The sequence below is a fragment of the Coenobita brevimanus genome, chromosome 88 (genome assembly GCF_032717465.1).
Source record: "Coenobita brevimanus isolate Jiangsu-jjx chromosome 88, ASM3271746v2, whole genome shotgun sequence".
NCBI classification, from domain to species: Eukaryota; Metazoa; Arthropoda; class Malacostraca; order Decapoda; family Coenobitidae; genus Coenobita; species Coenobita brevimanus.
Genome location: NC_137041.1, coordinates 18,814,519 through 18,840,533, shown reverse-complemented (window position 1 = coordinate 18,840,533; position 26,015 = coordinate 18,814,519). Strand labels below are relative to the sequence as shown.

Below are 26,015 nucleotides of genomic sequence, written 5' to 3'. Positions count from 1 at the left end.
ACGTTAAATTTATTTTTTGTGATTAATAAATTTAACAGTTCTTTTTCTTGAGCTCAATGTAAAGTAAAATCTTGTTTCATTTCTCCAAATTTAGCTTATTTTCCATATAGCTCCTAGCTTGCATAAATGTTTGCTTTCATAACTGGTACTTAGACCAGTCTTGTTGTATTAACTTAAAATCCGTTGTGCCAGATAGGAGTTAAAGCATCAGCAAGAGCCTGATATTATTATTAGTATTAGTTATTTATTGTCAGGGGTGAAGTAACTTTCTCCAGAGGCTAACAGTACAGTAATTCAGCAATTGTGAGTAATTAGTCTCTGCTGTGTACTGTTGAGAAAGTTTTTAAATTCTCGTTCTTAGAGAATCGTTGCACGATTTAGCAAGACAATCATTGTCCCTGCTCTTTAATATTATTGAATATTATTATCAATTTAAATAATATTTAACCATTTATTTCAAAATTACCCTGATATTATAAAAACCCCGTGACAATTGGCGACCTCATTCCAGGATATTAACTCCTAGCCCTAAAGCTATTCACGAGATAGTGCTCACTCATTCATATTTAGGTATTTATCATTAAAGTTTATAGACACAAGTTTACTGGTGTTTACCGTTAATTTAGCAAGTGAATTTTGCTTTATCAATGCATAGAGTACTTAACTCTAGTTTATTTTTGGTAATGCCAGACGATTTTATTCGCTCCTGGGAAGTCGCCGTACCCATTGTGTTTATTATTGAGTCTTCCCAGTCATTTACATTTTTGATTTATTCTTTGCCAGTTAACTAGATAAGACTGGTCACCACTAGCTTGTGTCTGTACTCTTTACTTGTGTCATTAGTATTCGTCGCTAAGCAGTCAGTACTCAGTTTCGGTTTGCTTAATAAATTAGCGCCATGGCTACTACTGTATTTTTACAGGAAGCCAAAGATATGGATCTTTCGGACCCAACCGAAATTAAAGAGTATATACTCTCACGGCATAATCAGGAACAGCAGCGCGAGAATGATGCCCGTGAAGAGCGTAAGATTCAGCGCGAATACAAGCGAGAACAGCGCGAACAACGTGAAAGAGAGCGTGCATATGAACAAGAGCAGCGTGAGAAAGAGCGCGAATATGAGCGTGAACAGCGCGAATACGAGCGTGAACAACGAGACAGAGAACGAGAGCATGAACGTGCCGAGCGAGAAGCACGTGAAAAACACGAATATGAAATGATGAAGCTCAAGTGAGATTCCTTGGCTTCAGACACGTCTGGTGCAGTTGGTCCAAGCTCCACGAGCGTTCTCCCTGCACATGTCCTGGCAACCCCACGCATCAAGCTTCCTTCATACAAGGAAAGCGAGCGAATCGAGCCGTACATAGCTCGTTTTGAGGACATGGCAGACTTATATCAACTGGATGAGGCAGCTAAGCGGCTTCAGTTTCTTAGCCTATTTGAGGGCCCTGCCCTCGATATTCTCCACAGAATTCGTGGAGACAATCTCACATATGAGATGATGAAAGCTGCACTCATTAAGGCGTATGGTCTCACAGTAGACAACGCCAAAGTTCAGTTCATGCGAGCTCGTCTCCAAGACAAGGAGACAGCTGTTCAGTTCCTTGATCGTCTCACAGCTTACTTAAATGAGTGGATGGAGAAAGATGAAACTCCTTCCACGCGTGAGGGGATAATTGACCTTATGCTGCGTACACAGCTAGAGAGGTCGTGGCCTGCTGAGCTCATAGCACAGCTTAAGATCTGCCAGGTGAAAGATGCCAGCCAAATGGCAGAGAAGGCTGACACATTCTTTACTGCATACGGGTATCAAGCTCGTAAGCAAAACACCTGGAGCAGAAAAGATACTGCCAAGTCTGGGAAGCCGTCTCAGACTGAACCCCAGCAACAAGGCCATTCTCAGAATAATGGCCAAGGTCCAAAACCGCAGTGGAAGGACCAGGGGCAAAACACTCAGAAACCTGAGTGGAAGAGGTACAACAAGTACCCTAACCAGCAGCAGTATCAGCCAAGCAACCGACCGTCGGGACAAACTTTTCCACCACCAGCTCAAAAGAGGCAGGAAGCGAATGCAGCCTTCATTCCTCAGCAGCAGCATGGTGGTCACGTCCCTACCAGTGTGGGTACTTCCCCACAGTTCACTAGTCCCACAGTGACAGTGAACCCCCCTCCACAGATGGCCAATGTTCCATCTTCCCAATAAAATCCACAAGGCACAATGTTTGCCACATCAATTCAGCAGCCTCATGAGTGGCTAGCTGCTTCCTCCACAGGCCCTCCCACAGGTGACAGTACCTTCCTTGTTCAGCCAGGGTTTGTGGGAGACATTCCTGTGGAGGTCCTGAGAGACAATGGTTCCTCAGGTTGCTCTGTTAAGCAGAGTTTAGTTCGGCCTGAGCAGTATACAGGTCGACAGATCCATGCAAACCTTATTGATGGATCAGTGAGATTGTTCCCTGAGGCATGTATCCAGGTGGCATCTCCATTTTATACTGGTACGACACTCGCAGTTGTCATGCCAGAGCCTCTGTTTGACCTTATAGTATGCAATATTATTGGAGTCAAGGATAGTTGCTCCGATGACGCTACTCAGACTTCGGCTGCTGCGGTAACACGAGCCATGACTGAGGCTCCAGACTGTGTCACCCCAGTGATCGTTGAATCGCCGCAAGATCTGATGTGTAGTCAACTTGTTGTACAAGAACAACATTCTGACCCGACACTTGCTGCCGTGCGGAACAAAAGGGTCGAGTGATTAAGTATTCATGGGGAGGTTGAGCCAAGTTCCTTCACAAGCAAGGACGGCTCTACCGTCAGTCACGAACACCCGAGGGCGAGGTTCGACTGCAGTTTGTCGTTCCCGCCAAGTACCGCCTAGCAGTGTTACAATGGGGTCATTGTTCAGCCTCAGGAGGTCACATGGGCAAAAGGAAGACCCAGGGCCGTATCCGAGCTGACTTTTTCTGGCCAGGGATAGGACGAGACATAGATAGTTTTGTCCGTTCCTGCAGTGTGTGCCAAAGTATCACCACTAATCAGGGACATGCCCTTCCTGTGCCATTTGTAACCACACCCGTAATCTCTGAGACAGTTGAGAGACAGGGTAGTGGTGAAGTGGGTACAGACCTGACGTCTCGCCCATTGGCCCCACAGGACACATTATGTCCAGGGCCTGTACATACATATTATGTACCGTAAGTTAAGGGGGAAGTTGAGAGGCGACTTGAGGCTATGGAAGACCCAAGTTTGCAAAAGGATTCTCAGCTTCCCGGTACTAATATAAGTATTGTATTGTAGGTTAAGGGGGAAGTTCGAGAGAGAACTCCGCAGAGGCGACTTGAGGCTATGGAAGACCCAAGTTTGCACAAGGATTCTCAGCTTCCCGATACTAATATAAGTACTGTAGGTTAAGGGGGAAGTTCGAGAGAGAACTCCGCAGAGGCGACTTGAGGCTATGGAAGACCTAAGTTTGCACAAGGATTCTCAGCTCCCCGATACTAATATAAGTACTGTAGGTTAAGGGGGAAGTGAGAACTCTGCAGAGGCGACTTGAGGCTATGGAAGACCCAAGTTTGCACAAGGATTCTCAGCTCTCCGATATTAATATAAGAACTGTAGGTTAAGGCACAGGTTGAGGACCCGTGTGCAATTCGAGGCTATGGAAGACCCGAGAATTCACAGGGATTCTCAACTTGCCGACACTAATCGTGTGCTAAAATTAATGGCGACCTCGAGTGTACTTTTCGTAGCATGTACTGGTTGCTAGGCAGAGAGAGTAATTGTAACGTAATAAGAATTCTGTCTCATTGACACTTTTGATGCTCCACCTTAATTGGTTTTGCAGGTTCAGCAATGGGTGTAGCAGTTTTGCTGTGCGGGCCAGCTGATCGTCTGCCGCACGCTGCCGCCTCTTCTCCTCTGCCTTCGTCGACGCCATATTATTATTTGCTGTGTCATTTTACACGTAGGTACAGTTACACTACAACTGTCACACCTACAGTATACCGTGTATTACATACACCACGCTACACAACAATTAGTTGTCAGTGTAAATGTAGCGAATTTTCGCTCAGTTTGACCTGAGTACAGGATTTTCACTGTCGTCACGGAGTTTTTCCCTCAAGCTTGCTTCTATTAATGTAAATACGAGGTTTTTTCGCTCACTGGCGACTGCGACTTTCTCCTGTAGCAGGATAGCACACACACCACAGTGTGAATCTTGTGTGAATGACTTAGGATGTGTACATATATATATATATCCACAAATTTTTTCCCATAAGGAAAAAATTTAATTTTGTAGGGGCATAATGTCACGAATCAATTCGCGATATTTCCCTTTTGTGAGAAGCCACGAACTATTAGTGGAAAACTCACTGTGTATCGCTCAGTTAACCGTTTCTCTCTCCATTTCGGAGTATACTTTTCAAAACATTCGTCACCGTTTTCAAAAGTGACCGATTTAATGCACGTCACTAAGTGCTGTACTGAGCGATACTATTGTTTTTTTATTGTTCGCCCCTGCTCACTCGACCGTTAGAAAATGCGGCCTAGTGCTCCGCTTTTCTTTCCCACGACTTGGGCAGTCTAGTGTTTGCTGTGACGGAGAGAGGTCCTGTGCCAGCAGTGTGAGAGGTCAGCTAGTACCCAAACTCCACTTCACAGTTAATCCAGTCCTCCCACCCCCCCGGGTGATACATAGCATTCATCACGACCGGTATTTCCTTCTGTATAATCCTAGTTTTAAGAGCTTAGTTAAGGTGTTTTTCCTAGGCGTAAGTATTTAGCTTTTGTGTGAGTGAGTGAGTGCGTCTCATTTAATTGATTTGAATTGTAACGTTAAATTTATTTTTTGTGATTAATAAATTTAACAGTTCTTTTTCTTGAGCTCAATGTAAAGTAAAATCTTGTTTCATTTCTCCAAATTTAGCTTATTTTCCATATAGCTCCTAGCTTGCATAAACGTTTGCTTTCATAACTGGTACTTAGACCAGTCTTGTTGTATTAACTTAAAATCCGTTGTGCCAGATAGGAGTTAAAGCATCAGCAAGAGCCTGATATTATTATTGGTATTAGTTATTTATTGTCAGGGGTGAAGTAACTTTCTCCAGAGGCTAACAGTACAGTAATTCAGCAATTGTGAGTAATTAGTCTCTGCTGTGTACTGTTGAGAAAGTTTTTAAATTCTCGTTCTTAGAGGATCGTTGCACGATTTAGCAAGACAATCATTGTCCCTGGTCTTTAATATTATTGAATATTATTATCAATTTAAATAATATTTAACCATTTATTTCAAAATTACCCTGATATTATAAAAACCCCGTGACAGAATCTCTTGCCTTCTTGTTAAATGCCTCCGTCATTTCTTCCTTGGACATCGTTAATTGTCTTTTGACTCTCTTGTGTATGTCCTGGAATTCACGTAAACGGAGTTCAGAGTAATCATCGTAATTGTATATGGGCATACTGTCACCCTCTAGGAGCTCATATGGTAGTTTTTTATCTGTTCCATATATAATGAAATGTGGTGTGTCACCTATGGATTTATTTATAGATCCATTAATTGAGGCTTCTACTCTGGGAATCCAAACATCCCAGCTTGCATAATTTTCACTGAGAATGTGTCGTAGCACATCTAATACTTTTTTATTTTGTCTCTCTACCAACCCATTCGATGCTGGGTGATAGGCTAAAACGTTAATCTTTTTGATGTTGTATTGTTTACATATTTCTTGTAAGATCTCAGAATTAAATTCTCCTCCATTATCACTTATTAGTACCTTTGGGGTAGTAAAGCGACATATTACATTATCTGTTATTGCCTTTGCTACTGTCTCTGCTGTCTTATCTTTAATTGGAGATAAAATGATATAACGAGAAAAATGATCCGTTGCTACGAATAAGTATAGGTTATTATTGTATGATAATGGCATCTTGAGTAAATCAACAGCGACAACGTCCCACGGTTGATGTGGTACAGGGTAATTACCCATCGGTGCAGGTGTGATTGGGTATCCTTTGTGTTTCGCACATGACTCGCATCTGTCTATATGATTGTTTATATCTTTTCGTAATGAAGGCCAGTAATATAACAGCTGGGCTTGGTTGAATGTCTTATCCTTTCCAGGATGTCCTGCATGTGGGCTATCGTGTATCGTTCGTAATACTTGGGGTATCATGTCATTAGGTACTACCAACTGGTTAGTATTTCTCTGGCGTTTTGGTTGTTTAGAGTTAATCTTGTATAATGTATTATTGACCATTGTGAATTGTTCGAGTGGGACATGCAGTTTGGGTAATTGTATGTCATCTCCACTTTCTAACTTGTATATAACTTTAGACCATATTGGGTCAAGTCTTTGTCAAGTCTTTGTGCCTTCGCGATATCATCGTGGTTTGGGATATTTCCTTTGAGATCTAATGCCACGACCTAAATTGTGTTCGGATTCCTAGATAATGCGTCAGCTACTATGTTCATTTTACCTTGTATATAATGAATTTGTACATCGTAGTTTTCAACTGTACATTTCCATCTTGCTCTCCTCCCAGAAAGGAGTTTTTCTTTAAACATACCCACCAGTGGTTTATGGTCGGTGAATAAGTGGATTTCGTAACCATATACCAAATCTCGAAACTTTTGTAATGCAAAAACCACTGCAAGTGCATCTAAGTCTGTAGTGCAATAATTTTTCTCTGCACCTCTTGTTTGTCTGCTGGCAAATGCAATTGGTTGATTTTTTCCTCTTTTATCTTCCTGCATCAGTACAGCCCCTAATCCTTTAACTGATGCGTCTGTACAAATAAGAAATGATTTTGTGTAATCTGGATATGCTAAACAAGGTGCATTTGTTAGTTTAATTTGTAGATTGTTAAATGCCCTTTTTTGTTCTTCTTCCCATTGGAATACAGCATCTTTTTTGAGTAGTTGGAACAGAGGAAAGGCTATATGAGAGAACTGTGGTACGAATGACCTATAGTACCCAGCCAGACCTAAAAATTGTCTAACTTCGTCAGTCGTAGTGGGTTCAGGAAAATCTCTCACTGCCTGTATTTTGTCATCAGTGGTGTGAATACCATTAGAACTTAATTTGTGGCCTAAGAAATTTATTTCCTTAAAGCAAAATTTGCATTTAGAAAGTTTAATTTTTAAACCAGCATCACTAAGCTTTTGTAAGAGTAAGTCTAATTTCCTGAGATGATCCATAATATTCTTCGTTGCGATTATAATATAGTCAAGATAAACAAATATTCCTTGTCCTAAAATTCCGGACAATACGTAATTCATAAGACGCTGGAATGTGCCTGGGGCTGTCCTCAGTCCCACTGGCATTCTTGTATATTGATAATGGCCTCTGTTTGTGGAAAAGGCAGTGTATTTGCAGTACTGCTGTTCGCAATGCACAGAATGCATGCAAGAATTGCAAATTTGGAGTCAGTATTTAGTGGTGGGAGAGTTAACATCCAAGTTAACCCCCCTGAATGAAGTGTACATATTTTGTATATAGTATTAATATATATAGAAGTATGGCATGCCAGTACCATTATCTTTAAATGAAAAATTAATAACTCTTACCATAAATCTTAATTTTAAACAATTTTTTTTTCTTGCATCTATGCATTTCACTATAATAACCCAAGTACATACTGTATTACAGTTAAATAGTTTACTTTTAATGCATTTATTAAAACATGTATACAACTTGTTTAAAATGTAATATTACTGGATAATTGCTATTTACTATGAATGTTATATGTATACAATATTATAATCAATATTATGTACTAATAGATTAGCACATGTCAATGATAATTGCTGTCGGAGGACCTTCAGCGGCGTGGCCGAGCAATGTTATGAGTCCATATTATATTTCCAAATCATAATAGATAGATAGATAAATAGACAGATAGACAGCTCTATGCGAGCCTGGGAAAGGGAAATGATCTTGCAAGTTAACTGAGGAAATGCTGACGACAGATTAGGAAGTAGCAATGTCAGGAGATGATGCAGGTAGTGTGTCAGCGAGATAGCAGGGGAACAAAGCCTAGTAACATACACACATACTCACACACAGGTTTCTGGAACTTTCCAAACACACAGTGTAACACACGTGACACGATCCCTGTTTCACCAGAATTTAGGAAAGAGAGCTCAGAAGGAGACAGGCCATAGAATCGGCAGGTAGTAGGGAGAAAGGCTTAGCAACTTAGAGAGAGAGAGAGAGATAGAGCGAGACAGGGAGGTAGCTAGCGGGACTCTACTTATACTTCACTCGTGTGTGAGAAACTTTGTTAATATTCCAAGACAAATAGAAATAGTCCCATACTATTCTTTACCTCTCCTGTCATTGCATGACAAAAGGGAACCAAGATTTTCTACTTACAAAACTACTCAAGAATAACAACCGCTCGTCCACAAGTTTAATATATATATATATATATATATATATATATATATATATATATATATATATATATATATATATATATATATATATATATAACTTCTCTACAAGTAAACTACAAAGTCCTTTTTGTGACATTTGGTCACAAAAGGGAACCAAGATCTTCTACTTACAAAACGACTCAAGTATAACAACCGGTCGTCCACAAGTTCAATATATATATATATATATATATATATATATATATATATATATATATATATATATATATATATAACTTCTCTACAAGTAAACTACAAAGTCCTTTTTGTGACAGGCTTTCATGTTGAGTGGGTGAGTCATTGAATGAGTGGTTGGACAGGGTGGGTATGTTTTCAATGTGGGAGGGTGGGTGGGTGGCTGAGTGGAATAGGGTGTTCCGGTGGGTAGGTAGTGGAGGAAAAGACCATTGGGGATCAAGTCCATGGGGTGAATACATCAATGGCAAGACTATGCACATAGAGAATGTACCCCTGGGGATATGGACCGAAGAAGGAACATTGGTCCAGTATGTAAAATGGGAACCTGGGTGCCGTCTTCAAATAGAAGGGTTGGTCTTTCAGTGCTGCAGGCAAGGGACAGTCCTTTTTTTTTTTTCTTTCGTTCTTTTACCTGATCACCGCCAGGTCCCACGTCAGTAAATAAATAAATGAAATCCTGGAATACGATGGTATCATTTTTTTTTTTCATTTTTGCTGCTGTCTGACGATTTCAGAAGAGTAGTGATCGAATCTCTGACAATGGCTGGCAAACTCAGTCTCTGCATTGATCATACACTCATATCACCACCTTCAAAGCACGTGCCTCCTGCATCCAAACTCTTGTTTCAAGCATCCTACCACCGATGGAGCCAATGCTGCAATCCTTTTTTCCTTGATGTTCTTTGGGACACTTGTTATTATCGCAAATTACAGGATGACCCCAAAAGAATGCAATCCATAAAAGTGTGTCATTTATACAGCTGATAAGTGATTTGCTTTATTTTTGCATTCATGTCAAACTGAGTTGATAACAAAACAATCCTGAAAGTTTGGGTTCTCCAGTTAGTGTTCCAATTAACCACCTCGACGTCACAGGCACTCCTGAATGCTAACTTGTCAATTATGCGAACACACTCCTCTCTTGGGATGGCTCTGATGTTGGCTGTGATTTCTGTGTTCAGGTCTCTGATTGTCTGGGGGTGGTTTCCGTAAACATGATCCTTCAGATTACCCCACAAATAGAAATCTGCTGAATTCAGGTCGGTTGAGTGTGGGGCCCACTCAGGGTCACACATACTGACATGTCAGTCCTAGAATAGTTGCCGCAGCCACATCAACGTTTGGTTTGAAGTGTGTGGGATGGCCCCATCCTGCTGGAACCAGTGCTCCCCACGAGTGATATCCCTACGTCTTCCTAGTGTTATGGGTTCATTCATTTTGGGTCACCCTGTAAATGTCCTCGGTCCTGTCAAAACACTGTTCTTTCATCACGACCTTCAGTATGTATGACAACTAGAAAGTCACACAGTGCTAAGCCAGGTGATCAGAGTGAACGTGGAACTAATGGAATTCTTCACTTGATCAAAACCTACTGTTTAAGGTTACAAACACTGACAATTTGTGCATATTGTCATGGTGTAGCAAGCCTCTGTTGTTCATTTTCTCACATAATTTACTTCTCACTGTCTCAAAGAACTTCATCAAAGGAACATGTTCTTTCCATGATGAAGGTGTTCATGCAACCCAGTGTATACTAGTCAAGAGCAACGATAACAGGCAGGTTCACTGTTAGAGGTCGCATGAATCATGGTTTTTCAGCAGTACAATACTGAGCTCGCCCTCTGAAATACCACTTCATTTCTCTTTCTAATCAACTTTGAAAAAGTTCTTCCTGTTGAATATCACAGGAATTCTTGTGGAAGACTCTGGGGGGTTGAAACAAGGAACTAGAGTTTATGGTACATTAGGTATAACAAAGTTCCTTTTACTTCTTTGATTTTCCCTTGAATGATTATTGCTTCCATGGCAGGGAGCCATCTGAGTGTGCATTGCGCATTATGGAGGTCATTCTCTCGGGCATGGAAGCATACATTCCTTTCTCGTATCCTTTGACTAACGCAAGAAAGCCTTGGTATAATCACACATGTTCTACTGCTGTCCGCAACAAGGAGAGGGCCTATAAAAGGTACAGGAGCCAACCCACCCCTGAATCACATCTTTTATACGTTTCTGCCCGGAATCGTGCTAAGTCTGTTCTTCGCTCTGCTAAAAAAAAAATTCATCCATACTAAATACTCTCAACTCTCCAACTCGAATTCTTCCCACTCCTTCTGGTACCTTGCAAAAGACCTTTCTAACAACTTTACCTCATCATCTTTCCCTCCTCTTTTCTACTCTGATGGCTCTGTAGCTATTTCTTCTACTGATAAAGCAGATCTCTTCACTCAGAGTTTCTCCTCAAATTCCACCTTAGACGATTCCGGTGCTGTTTCTCCATCACTTCCCCCCTCTGACCTCCTCATGGCTGACATTAAAATTTCTTCACCTGATGTATTTTCTGCCATCACAGGCCTCAATACTAACAAGGCATATGGGCCTGATGGAATCCCTCCTGTTGTTCTCAAGAACTGTGCTTCTGTGCTTACACCCTGCCTAGGCAAACTCTTTCGCATTTGCCTATCAACTTGTACCTTCCCTTCTTGCTGGAAGTTTGCTCTCATTCAGCCAGTCCCAAAGAAGTGTGACCATTCCCAACCCTCTAAATATCGTCCAATTGCTTTAACATCCTGTATCTCAAAAGATTTCGAGTCAATTTTTATTAGAAAAATGTTAAAACATCTTTCCTATCACAACCTTCTTTCTGAATTCAGTATGAGTTCCGTCAGGGACGCTCTACTGGTGATCTTCTCACCTACCTTTCAGACTCCTGGTCATCCTCCTTTCGGGACTTTGGCGAAACCTTTGCCATTGCACTTGACATCTCAATGGCTTTCGATCGAGTCAGACATAAATCCTTAATTTCCAAAGTGCCCTCTTACGGTTTCTATCCTTCTATCTGTTCCTTCATCTTTAGCTTCCTTTCTGGTCGTTCTATAGCCGTTGTTGTAGACGCCCATCGTTCTTCTCCTAGATCTATTAACAGTGGTGTTTCTCAGGGTTCTGTCCTATCACCAGCTCTTCTCCTTTTATTCATCAATGACCTTCTAAGCGGTACATCTAACCCTATCAATTCATACGCTGATGACTCCACCTTTCACCTTTCCATTCGGTTTCCGCAACGTCCATCTCAGCAGTTACTTCAGCAAACAAAGGATGAGGCTATGGCAAACTTAATGTCTGACTTGGCTCGTATCTCTGACTGGGGTAAAAATAATCTGGTTGTTTTTAATGCATCAAAGACTCAGTTCTTACACCTATCAATCCAACAAAATCTTCCACAGGTATACCCACTAATGTTTAATAATATTCAGCTTAATCCTGCATCCTCCTTGAACATGCTTGGGCTTTCATTTACTCGGGACTTACCTTGGAAAGATCATATTACATCTCTTGTAAAATCTGCTTCCAAGAGGTTAGGTGTGCTAAGCCGAATCCGTTCCTTCTCTACCCCTGCACAATTGTTGACTCTATTCACGGGTTTTATCCTCTCCACGTGTGGGGAGGCTCCCCACATTCAGCTGATCTCAATAGGGTGAAGTCAAAGGTTTTTCGTCTCATTTACTCTCCTCCTCTTACTGACTCCCTTGAATCTCCGTCTCTTTGCTGCACTGTTGCATCTTTATCTCTTTTCTATCGCTACTTTAATGGTCACTGCTCCTCTAAACTGTCTGCTTGCATTCCTCCACCTCTACGACGGGTGCGTAGCACCCGTCTAGCAGCAAACTCTCAACCCTCTGTCCAACTCTCTAATGCAAGAGTTAACCATTACTTCCAGTCCTTCATTTATGCAACAGGTCATTTCTGGAACTGTCTCCCTCTGTCTGTATTTCCTGCTTCCTATGATATCCAGTCTGTCAAACGCAGTGTGTCCGGACATCTCGAAATGATTGGATCTTGAATTTGGCTCTCTCTTGTATTTTGCTTTTCTCTTGGAAAGAACAATTTTGCGGGCTCGTGGGCTTTGGTTCATTCTTCCTCACATAAAAAAAAAAAAACTAATCACAAATTAAGGGCAAGTAAGAAACCAAGTGTGCCATAGCATCATCGTGTAACTGTTGAAGTAGCCCATCTGCTGTGATTGGGATTGTGAAAAGTAGGTGGATAAACGTACTCGTATGGTGGAATAATCAGTGTATGAGTGGATAGGCATAGGTATACAGTTCAAAAACAGTACTTATGATCAGGTGCAAGCGATTTGGTGGGAGGTAGAAGCATGAGGAACAATACAATAGAAAACTTTCGAAAAAGAACTATGGCCATCAAGAAGAGTAGCTATGGAGAGACTAGCTGGACAAGCTACAGATAATGACACCTATAGGAAGATGGAAACCGTAAAAGGGCAAAGTGGAAACTGAAGATTTGTGCCAAACTCGGAAAATGCCTTTATTAGGACAAGTGCAACAGCAAAAGTTTCACCAAAGTTTCCAAAGAATGTTGACAAAGAAATTGAAAGGAATGTGAGGAGACTGCAAATGAAGCACACCTGACGAAATTCCATACCACCCATCTGGAAGATTATAACCTCCTATTGATAATATGCAAAGTCTTTGGAAATGGAAAAGATTATTGCAAAAAGGCAATATTATTTTAGGCAGCTGGGAACAGTCACCCTTTTTTTAGATGGGCTGGATAATAGCAAGCTTCTTGCTGGAAGGGAAGGTGCAAGTTGATGGACACACGTGAAAGAATGTACTTAAGCAGGGTGTCAGCATGGAAACATAGTCATTACAAACAGCAGGATGGGCTCTATCAAGACTGCACTCTTTTACATCCGCCAACGAAGTTGGAGGAGGTTATGTTTTCACCTATATTTGTCTGTTTGTCAACGAGATATCTCCAAAAATTCTCAGTGAATTTCAATGAAATTTTGTGAAAAAATGGGTCATGGACCAAGAACGAATTGATTACATTTTGGGACGGATCCAGATCCGTATCCGTATCCTATGTATCTCACTTGCAAAAGTTCTGTATGAATTTCACTGTAATTTTGTGGCAGGGTGGACCATGGGCCAAGAAGGAATTGATTAAATTTTGGGGTGGATCCGGATCCTATGTATTCCACACAATATCTCCACGGATCCGGATCCTTTTTAATGGCAATGGCATTGGTGGATGTATGCACTTTCTGAGTGCCTTCTAGTTAACTATTGAAGCCAGAGATGTCAAATATACGTATTCCAAAGGAACTGTAATTACAGGCATCAGAATGTATAGGGAGGAAGAGATGAATGAACAGTCCTAAAAAAGTTGAGTGAAGAGAGAACAGAGACATGGACAAAAAGTTCATGTTTCTTTACGATAAGGAGGAGCAAAGAGACATCGAAATGGAAAAAAGGATGGCAAGAGGAAGAAGCTAAGTTAGAGTGTGGTGGAGGCAAAGATTTTTTGTCTCATGAACTTTCCTTCTCTTACTGGCTCCCATTCAACCACTGTCTCCTCGACGCACTTCATATCTTTATCCTTTTCCCATCGGTACTTCAATGGTCACTGCTTCCCCATACTATCTGCTTGCATCCCTCCACAACTACAGCGGGCGTGAAGCACTTGTCTGGCAGCAAATTCTCATTCCTTTTCTGTCCAACTTTCTTATGTAAGAAATTATCATTACTCCCAGTCCTTCATGTCTGCAACAGGTCGACTTGGGAACTGTCTTCCTCTGCCGGTATTTCCTACTGCCTATGACCTGCAGTCTTATAAACAGAATATGTCCAGGCACCTCGAAATGAACGGATCTTGAATTTGACTCCGTTATTTATTTTTTTCCTGGAGGGGACAATTTGGCGTGCTTCTACTCGTTGGTTCCCTCTTTCTTGCATTAAAACATAGTAGGATACCATAAGGGGCTAGAGGAGTTAGACTGACATACATTTAGAGCAGATGTAATTGTTTCCGGCAAGCCAAAGAACAGATTTAAGACGATTCTAGGCCACAGTATGCAGAGAACATATTTCATGGGTAATTTGGATTGGGAATATCATTTCCCATCTCGTTGTTGTGGACCGCATTATAACAAATGCGAATATTTCATGGAACTTTTGCGTTAGTCATAGGGTAATAATATGTAATGCATACTTCCATGTCTGAAAGAATATCCTCTGTAATACATACTGTATACAGCATGCTCGGACGGCTTTCAGCAAGATTAGGAATTATCATCCTAAGAAAACTCGGAGAAGTACTGTCTGTGGGTCTCCTAATCAGCAATGTTGATGCGCCGAAGCACTACAGACACCGATTCTTGGAAGTATCCACAGGCTTTACCGGAGTAATAGGACAGGCTGTATAAGACTGTGATCAAAGGAGCCCAAAGGAGACAAAAGATTTGCAGATTTGCAGAGGGCTTAGTTGTAAGAAGATCAGATATGTTATGGCTCTCTTTCAGATTTTCTAAGGATGGAGGGAGAGTGCTGTAATCGTTGGTCTAGGTCATTTAAGACAGAAGAAAATGTAGCAGTTTTTGTGAAAGGAGAACCAAAGGTGGAGGTGAACATTGAAACCGCCTAGAATGGCGATTCCTGGGAAAGGAGAGATGAATGTCTTCCACTTTAGAAGACAGACAGTTAAAGAATATTGTATAACTAATCAATTTAGGAATAAATAAAAAGCGCAGATATATACAGTCAAAGATGGAAAGAACATCCTCATCATGAATTTGGGCAACGCTGAAGATTCAAGTTCGAGAACACGAGAGTAAATGAGGCTGCATTCCTGCTCTTCCCAGTCCTTGTCTTTTACTCACAGAATACTTATGTCTGTTATAACTTACCCAGTAAGAAACAACCTAGAAAAGACCAACAGGTCTGCTGTTGTTTGCTTTCCTTTGTACTTCTTTGTTATGCACATATATGCAACAACCATTTTGGTCTTAGAAACTCGTATAACGAGAGAGGATACAGAGATTGGTTTCCTGTCTTTATACTCAGTCAGCTGAACCTCGCAGAGGAGGAGAGACAGTGCTTACAGAGAGAATATTCGAAGAAAGTCCACTAATGTTATAGAACTGAATCTAAAGATTGTTAAACAATAGTTCAGGACATATCATATGATCATCACCAAGAAGCTACTGGTGAGAATATTAATGATCACCCTTCCCACTCCCCTCTCCCCCAGCCGCGGACTCAGAGGCTGGGTGATGCACTGCCATTTTGAGAAAATATAAATGCAACGTTTATTATGCAATGTGCTTGTAGAGGAAAATTCTGCCAGAAAAACTGACAAAAATATCAGCACTGGGAGATGGTCAGGGATCAAGTCCTGACTACTGCCTGTCATCAGCTTTCCATCCATTTCGGGAGTTTTGTCCTGTGAGACTGGTGCCACAGTCTCCTTCACAATCACACTCGCCTTAAATGTCGGGTTTGAATAGTCTCGCTCTGGTCCCCAACGCTCTCGATACATAGATAGATAGACAGGTAAATATATAGATAAAAAAAAGATATAGATACCATACCCATTTCGAGGTCCCTCGCGCTCCTGCCACAGATAGTGTTAAGCACGGTGATGAGAAGTTGCTGGTCGCTCATGGCTGTGATGTTCGTCCCGTTCAGGATTCCACCTGTCGTGTAAGCACAGTGCTATAGTTTACCACATTAACCTGGCGGAGATCTTCGATGTTTTGCTACTTAATTCGTGTAGTTCAGCGACAGACTAAGCGAACTCTAAAGCTCTACATCCATTCTACAGCATTTCATCGTAACAAGCTCTTTATTCTATTCTTTTGTTATAACTCAGCAATCAAGATACAGTGTTTGCAATTTTTGGCAGATTTAAGGAGCTTTATGTTATATGCCATAACACCACAAAAATGGTGTTCCAGCTATTGATAATGACATCTCGGTAATTATCTCTCTTTCGTTAAAATCTTAGTTTAAGTGTGCACTATTGACCAGACAAGCTTTGAATATCCTGTACATAATGAAATATGATAACTTACTTGCCCACACCAGGAAACTGTTGCCTCTGTTACCTGCGAAAAACAGTGACAGTGATTATTACATCTGCTAACAAGGATTTCCCTAAGTTCATTCCCAAAATGAGTATAAATGTCTGAGTTTGATCTCCGGCTGTTGGCAAAAATATATTTACATTACAAAAAAGCTTATAATGGGTAGAGCTGGCTGGAAGAATTTTGTATAGAGGGGCTATAAGTATGACAAGGGTTTGGATTCCCTGTTTTTACCCGATGACGTGAGTCATCAGAATGACTCAAGTTGATAGGCAAAGTGAAGTATCTTAGCGTGAATGTTTCATGGAATCAGGATTCCAGAGCTTAAATGGTGAGTGAATGAGAGTGAATTGACCATACTGTTAAAAGTTTTCCCTCAAACAGATTTTTTTCATCTACTCTATACGCTGCCTTATCCCATCCTTCGGTCGGAAAAGAATTCGAGATGATGACGACAACAACGACGATGATGATGATGGGAAAATAAAAGAATTTGGTGGCACTTGATACATTACGATAGGAGAGAGATCTGCCCATGTACAGATGCCGCAGTTAGGAGCACAGAAAATGCAAAGGAATTCACTTATTATCATATGTATATAAAAGTTTCAAGCTACAAACTATATCCCACTGAAGCAACAGATAGAACACACACACACACACACACACACACACACACACACACACACACACACACACACACACACACACACACACACACAAATAAAATGGATAAATAATTTTCTCCAGCAAAGACCGGTCTCATGTTTTCTCGTCCTTTATTTAATAAATTTAGTTAAGACAGAGTAATCAAACTATGCAAGACATGAAATAGTCCAGTCAAAACCTCCGTTATGGTTCGGTGATCTGAATCCTCTCAGGCTTTTATGACTCATTTTCAGCTGAATAAAATTATTGTCAGGAACTGCAATACGTTAACTGAGTAGGTCCCATCATGAGAGGGTTACTGGTGACAGTAATGACACTTTCAGCGTTCCAGGACTCACTCAGCTGAACAAAAATGTTTGGCATTAGCTTCAATAAAATACTGCAGTTGTTCCCACAGTGAGAGTTAAAAAATGTTCATACAAAATTGGAGACATATGACTTTACCAACATCAGTGTGTAGTCTACGGATAAAACAGGATATATTATACTAATTACAGTGAAACAGCAACACGTACAGTACATCAGTGTGTAGTCTACTGATAAAAAGGGATATAATATACTAAAGACAATGATCATAGACTATTCGTTGATTTGCCAGTTCACTGAAAGTGTCATTTTAAACTGACAAACGCTTCGATGACAGAAACTGGAAAAAAAAAAACAGTAAGGAACACAATAGAAGTATTTCTGAGTGACTCTTGCCCAACTTCGGCGTGACACTTTCCACAGTGGCAGGGTCCAGAGAAACATTAGGGTACTACAAGCAGAACTGAAATGTCCCATCATCGGACTGTAAGTGATTGACATTTTTGTAAACTCACCGTTTTTTTGCATGAAGCTCCGTACAAAATATCAGACAATTAATTTCAGCCTGCCAGCCAGCCACGCAGACAAAGTCATATATATATATATATATATATATATATATATATATATATATAAAGAGAGAGAGAGAGAGAGAGAGAGAGAAAGAGAGAGAGAGAATACTGTGGGCAAGGTAACCTGAACTCACAGAATGCATTCCTGGCATCAAGGGCTGAAGGACGAGACCTGAACCACAAGAAGCGATCGGCGGCCTGTGGTTGAGTGGCTTCCTCTGCCTCAGCTGTGTGGAGGGCAAGGATAAGGATATAGGTTAACGTTCCTGTTGTTTGATCAGTTGCAGACAATGGAGACTGAGACAATAACGAGGGTCTTTCAGCTAACTTAGGCCAAATTTTCTTTCTGTCGTTGCTTATTCAGGTAGTTCACTTCCAGAAAATAATGACAATGCTAAGGGTTTGCCTCCTTTCCATACCACTTCTTGATAACTAGCACCAAATTTTAGTGTTAATCTGTTGTTACACCTCAGTACTGAACATAGGGAAATGGCAGTTTTAGCCTAAGTTACAATAAAAGGAGTTTAGGACAGTGTATGTGAGAGGTGGTGGCGGGGAGGAGAAGCGGTAGATCAAGGGTGGCAGGAAGGGATGGAGTGGAAAGGCATATGAGAAAAGGAGGTGAATGTTAGAGAGAGGGCAGCGTGATGGCAGGAGAGAGAGAGAGAGAGAGAGAGAGAGAGAGAGAGAGAGAGAGAGATGAACACGATCATTTGTGTCCACCTTCTACGGAATGAAGGTAACTGGCGATAGACTGATAGAATGTAAGTGGGAAAAGAAGTTTCGTAACAGCTATTCCTTGGCGATTTATTCTCTGTTGTGTGGAGATGAAGGAGCATCTGGATTATAAGTGATATAGAAAGGAAAGCTTCATAACACTTCTTCCTCAGCGATTTATTCTCTGTTGTGTGTAGGTGAGGAAGACCCTTTGGAATTCTAGTTCAAACAATAAGCAGCACAGGTAGCTTCGTAACACCTCTTCCATGGCGACTTGTTCTATACTGTGTGGAGGTGATGTAGAATGACTCGGAGCATGACTCTTGTAAGTGGCATAGGAAGCTTCATAACAGCTCATCCTTGGCATTTTTTTTTTTTTAGTTATTCAATTAGACCTACACCAAACTTGCAATCATGTCCAGTGACCATTGTTTACACCCAAATAGCTGCTTCAACAAGTGTCTGTGCAGGAGGGGGTCGATGTTCTCTGAAATGACGAGTGATATCTCAGGAGGGTTGGTATACACATGGTTCCATCTACCTCCATTCAGTCCCCATCACAGGCGGTGTGTTGCTATATGGGAATTAGTAAATAGTTATATGTTATTATCGTTTGACAGTATAGGATGACACCTGTTACCGTTCCTAATATATAGATTACATTGTAATGTAGCACACATTGGCACTGGATGCAGTGCATACCTTGAGTAGCTTTGGCACTACATGCATGTAATAATCGAATCATGATGCCGAATTCCGTTTTCATGGACTTGGTGTGTATGCGTATTGTGTGCTATTTATTGAAAAAAAAAAAAAGTACAGATTGGTGAAAGTGATGATCAAGTACCATGAACACTTTCACGATGTACTGATGTTCACTTTCATATATATATATATATATATATATATATATATATATATATATATATATATATATATATATATATATATATATATATATATATATATATTTTTACTTTTTAATTTTTTTGCATTAAAAGCGGATGATATTTTTTCATACGCAAAGAAATGAATAAAACATGGAAATCTCAGTCCAGTCTAACGGCATAATACTATGATAAACCCTTCCTTCTGTAGAATATAATTGCCTGGCAGCACTAAGAACAATACTGGCAAGATTTTGTGCACAACAGAGTACACTTACCATGGCAGATAATAACGCGAACGATTGAACTACATTGGATTTTTGCATATCTTTAATGTTTTGCTATACAGATTTTTGTTTTTATGGAAGGTACGGTAAACATTAAACGACAGATTGTATACCATAATGCAAAGGATGTAAAGGTACCAAAGAATGTATAGATAATGCAAAGTGTGTAAAGGTACCAAAGAATGTATAGCATAATGCACAGTTTGTAAAAGTACCAAAGAATGTATAGCATAATGCAAAGGTTGTAAAAGTACCAAAGAATGTATAGCATAATGCAAAAGTTGTAAAAGTACCAAAGATTATATAGCATAGTGCAAAGGTTGTAAAAGTACCAAAGAATGTATAGCATAATGCAAAGGTTGTAAAAGTACCAAAGAATGTATAGCATAATGCAAAGGTTGTAAAAGTACCAAAGATTATATAGCATAGTGCAAAGGTTGTAAAAGTACCAAAGAATGTATAGCATAATGCAAAGGTTGTAAAAGTACCAAAGATTATATAGCATAGTGCAAAGGTTGTAAAAGTACCAAAGAATGTATAGCATAATGCATAGGTTGTAAAAGTACCAAAGAATGTATAGCATAATGCAAAGGTTGTAAAAGTACCTGGTTGTTGTGTCCTAGTGGCTGGACAGACGGCTCTCAGGAGTGTGGTGATCAGCTGGCTAGTGGTCACGTTGGTCAGGTTACCACCGATGCTTACCACCAGACTGGACGCTGAGATGGACCCACGTTGACCATGGTATAGTTTATATTAGTTTGGTTAGGTCCACAGTGGCTGAATATTATGCTTGTTAAAAACCTGTGTTAGGATGGCTGTTTCCAGAGTGGCTATATATTATTAAAGTTGTTAAATTTATCATGGGTTGTCTGTGTCCACCGGTTATAAATTATGGCTGTTAAAACTTATGTTGGGTTGCCTGTGTCCAGTGTTTAGTATATCATGGCTGTTAAACCTTAGGTTGTCTATGTACGGTGTTTATATATTAGGGCTGTTCAAACTTATGCAAGGTAGTCTGTGTCCAGTGGTTGTATATTATGGCTGTTAAAACTTATGCTATTATGGCTGTGTAGAGAGTGGTTATATGTTCCTATAGCTGTTAAAACTTAGGTTGACTGCGTCCAGTGGTTATACATTATAACTCTTAAAGCTTATGTTAGGTTGACTTGTGTACTGAGTGGATAGTTAGTGTGACTTTGAAAAATTATACTAGGTTAGGCTTTCTAGTGTCCAGAGTAGTTATAGTATTATGAAAGTTAAAGCATAATTCAAGTTAGTGATGTCCAGAGTGTGTATTTGTCATACTTGTTACTGCTTATTTTACGCCTGGTATGTCCTGGGTGGTTACATATCGTGCCTGATTTTCTTTTTTTTAGGTTGGTTAGTTCCAGAGAAATTATATTAGGGCTATTAAAGCATATTTTAAGTTGCTTACAGTATGTTCAGAGAGGTTCTGTATTATGGCTAATAAAATGCATCCTAGCTAGGTTATCTTCCAAGTGATTTTATATTATTTCTGTTAACACTCAGGTTGATTATGTCCAGGTTATTATAGAAAAAAAGTGGTTGATGCTGTATTATATTACGGAAAAATCTGACCAGGAAGGAAACATAAGCTAATGGAACTATGATCATGTTGATGGAGAGTGCTTTTTGCATTAACAACTGGCCTATCAAATCACTTACTGAAGCAGACTTCACTTCAGGGAAACATACAATTTCCGATAAAATGAATCTGCCAATCTACCTGTCTATCTGTCTATGTATGCATGTAGGTATGTATGTATCTATCTATAACTATATCTATCTATATCTATCAATCTATCTATCTATATATAACTTTCTTAACTGTAATTCCTGTGAAATGTGACCTACACTTAATCAAAGCAATCCACCAGAATACGTTCAAAGATATTATCGCATATGTCTCCGAATCATTGCTTAGATTATGGAAAAAATAATAATTTAATTTTTGGTAAAAACTAAATTACTGCCTCTTCACTGTTGCCACACGTGTAAAACACCGTCTGGTTTTAGGCTAAAGATAATAATAAATATTTGTGTGCAAGGCAGCAGAGGCATTAAATTCGTAAATAATTAAAAAAACTAAACAAGTAGAAGGAAAACAGAAACTGTTACCACTGTTGAGGAAGCTGGTGAGAGGTGAACCTGTAGGAGAAAACAAAACATTTATTAATATATACGTCATCGTCATCAGCATATATTTTGTCCTTGGTCCTTGCTACCTTCACACCATTTTCTTGATATGAGGAATTTTTTTTCGAAATGAACGGGCTATTTATCTATCTATGTGTCTATATGGTACATCTCTCTCTCTCTCTCTCTCTCTCTCTCTCTCTATACAATACATATATATATATATATATATATATATATATATATATATATATATATATATATATATATATATATATATACATATATATATATATATATATATATATATATATATATATATATATATATATATATATATATATATATATATATATCTTTCTCTCCTTCTCTCTGTAATGTATATATATATATATATATATATATATAGAAAGAGAGAGAGAGAGATATACACACATGGTTCACAGACTACACGCACATCCAAAGCCACTCCCACACAACAATTACACTTACAAGCACTTCTCACCCTACATACAATCTCTACCAGACAGCCTAAGCCACTTGGTAGAGATACATTGGCTGTATCGTCCCGACTTCGGTCGGGATAGGCCGGTCCTGCAGTGGATACTCAAACGGCTGATGATGATGATATATATATATATATATATATATATATATAGATAGATAGATAGATAGATAGATAGATCTATATCTATCTATCTATCTATCTATATCTATCTATATATATATATATATATATATATATCTATATATATATATATATATATATATATATATATATATATATATCATTATCATATAGATAGATAGATAGATATAGATAGATAGATAGATAGATATGTTGGTGTAGCCAGGTAGAATATTTCCTTGGAGGCATACTAGGTTAAAAGTTATGGCACATACTCCTTTATCGATTTTCTTAAGTAGTTTCTATTTGCCGTACAATTTGTCGGTGGTCTGCTTGGAGTTTCCTCAGGAGTTCCCCGAAGGGCAGTGACTTTTCGAAACTATCTTGTTCCATCTTCAGGCTGTATCTGATAGTTTTTTTTTTTTTGGAGGGGGGTAACTATATGTCCAGCACCCACAATTTGGGGTATTAGTCCAAATACTATTAAAAAACACAATGGAAACTTTAAAAAAAATTTATCAGGCATCACATGAAACGCCCAGTAAAGGGGGCCAAGCGTGAAGGAAGCATATGATAGAATGCTCGGAGATTGGCTAAATGCATCTCTTCCTCCCTGAGAATCAAAACGAATGTAACCCCCTCACCCAGGTCAGCAGCCTGGAGCAGATTGTGGAGGTTGGAGTAGATCATGGCTTCGAGTTGGTACGACCGGGAGTAGGTGGCTAGAGTCAGGAAGTGTCGGTAGGAGTATACGGCTAGCCGATCTTTGTGGTCCATGATTGGAGGGCGAGATGGGTTGCCTTCCACTGCCAGAGGAAGGGAGGACTCAGTGACCTCTTCCTCGGCCGAGTAGTCGGTCGACGCATCCTTGACCATGGAGACTGAGTCAGAAGAGTCCCGTTCCTCCTCGGTCTCTGACGGCGGATCGTGAACTTCTGCTTTGGTCATTGCCATATCCAGTTCTAGTGCCGGTCAGTGATCTTGTTTGCAGTGTTCCGAATGGGCGGGGCATTCAGCCTCAGCCTCTATCACTGTGTCGTGCAGGGGGCAGCAAGTCACAGGTGCTGGGCACGGCACTCCCATCAGTGAGGAACAGATTGTACATTGCAAGCAAAGCACTCGGGGATGACAAAGCAAGGCAGCCAGTTCTCCTCAAAGATCTTGGGTAGAAGAACACACAGAGCCCCCTTGTCACCCCCGCAAAAAGTCTTTGTCATCGCAATGTACATCTCCACGACGGTGCTTGTCTCCCCAGGAATCACAGGATCCCTGACCTGGTGTCCCGGGGCCTGGGGACGCCATTATGCATAGGTAGAGCCCTGCACGGTCATGCCTCCCCGTCTAGTAATATCCGGAACCTCAGGGCCCTTGGGAATCCCAAACAGACAAAATTCCACCGACTCACTGTCCCTGCAGGAGTGATGTAGATGCTGAGGGTTGGTGCAATGACAGCCTGGAGATGCACGAAAACATCAGCGCCAGTATCCTGATACTTGAGGAAACTGTACCCGATTGAACCAAATTGTGGTTGACCTGATCTTCTGGGCCACCGGAGACTGAGATCTGCTATTCGCCCCCTCAGCAGGTCTCAGACAGTAGCAGGAGATGCACTGTCTATCGTAGCTAGATCTCTCTCCCTCATCTCTGCTCTCCCTCTAGATGGTTATGCCATGGGTGGCTGCATATATATGATTCAGATGAATCACGTGGAGACAGGAGGATGGAGCTGGTTAGGTAAGCTGATTGCTCATTGGATGCTTTGCTGGCTAAGCCAATGAGGCTTTTTGATGATGGTAGGATTTAGAAATCGACTTGTGTGTTTATTGTAGGTTGTTTTGTGATTATGTAGATTAACTCTAGAAACAAGAGATGCCATGGGTCTTGCTCTTTGTTGATTATTTTGGTGTTCTCATCCACCTCTTGTCGTGTTACGTGTGAGTTGTGTAGGGTGGCATAGTGGTTCTTGATGGCTCCTTTCTGTAGGTGACAGGTGAGGTGCCTCGACAGTCTGGTCCATGTCATTCCAGTGTATGAGTGAAGTCCACGCTCCCCACTGTTGCAGTTATGCTAGTAAATGACATGGTCTTCCTGAAGGGGCGTCTTGGTAACTGCGGGTCGGTTAAGAAGCAGAAGGTTGGCTGTTTTCTTTGTTTCGTAGTAGATGATGAGAGAAAGGTGTTGATCCGGGTCTGTAGGACATACATTTCTGTATACAATGTCCTTGATGATCTTCTCATCCATCTTGTAGTCTGTAGACATATGGTTCATGTAGTATATCCTGATATGTTTGCCAGTTGTGGGTGTTGAGGCGTCTTTGTTAATATATCATTTGTCCATGTGTCTCTTAATTGCGTAAGATAGGTCGTTGTTAGTGTAGCCGTTGTTTACTGATTTTTACATGAGAACCATCAAATCGAAAGTCCTAGCTACTGGCTGCCCCTCCCTATACCGCTGCTATGTCGACGACATCTTCATTCTTATCAAGGACCTTCAGGAACTGCAGGACCTCAGACAGCACTTCATCTCTGCCTCTGGACTTAACTTCATCTATGAAGAAGCTAACGATTGATGCCTCCCCTTCCTGGACATACTCATCACTGCACAAGGTAGCGTTCAAGACTAGAGTATTCACCAAGCCCACGAACAAAGGACTGCCTGAAAGGAGATAGTGAGTGCCCAAGATCCTGCCCTCCACCATCAGTGCCTATGTCTGGAGAGCCCTCTCCCACTACTCCACTTGGAAAGACGCCCACCAGGAACTAGAACGCATGACTCAAGCCCTCGTTAACAACAGCTACACTATCACCAATGTATCTGATGCAGTTAAGTGACACATGGACAAATGGTATACTAACCAAGATGCCCCAACACCCGTAAATGACGATCACATCGAGATACACTACAGGAACCACTTGCCTATAGACTACAAGATTGGTGAGAAGATCATCAAGGTCACTGTATAGAAATGTATGCCCTACAGACCCAGATCAGCATCTTTCTCTCATCATCTACTAGGAAACAAAGAAAACAGCCAACCTGCTGCTTCTTAATCGACCCGCAGTGACCAAGACGCCCCTTCAGGAAGACCATGTCATTTACTAGCATAACTTGAACAGAGGGGAGCGTGGACTTCACTCATACATTGGAATGACATGGACCAGACTGTCCAGGCACCTCACCTGTCACCTACAGAAAGAAGCCATCAAGAACCACTATGCCACCCTACACAATTCACACATAACACAACAAGACCTGGATGAGAACACCAA

At 40.6% G+C, this 26,015-nt stretch overlaps 1 long non-coding RNA gene across 1 annotated transcript in view; it reads right to left on the bottom strand.

Annotated features, from left to right (window-relative positions):
• Positions 1 to 18,231, bottom strand: part of LOC145411107 (uncharacterized) — a 29,853-nt gene extending 11,622 nt beyond the window's left edge. Inside the window, exons 1-3 of the long non-coding RNA XR_013899373.1 lie at positions 18,205 to 18,231; positions 16,512 to 16,544; positions 16,029 to 16,133 (exon numbers count right to left, since the gene is read on the bottom strand). This is a non-coding gene — a long non-coding RNA (uncharacterized LOC145411107). The remainder of the gene's footprint in view (positions 1 to 16,028; positions 16,134 to 16,511; positions 16,545 to 18,204) is intronic.
• Between the last annotated feature and the right edge of the window lie 7,784 nt (positions 18,232 to 26,015).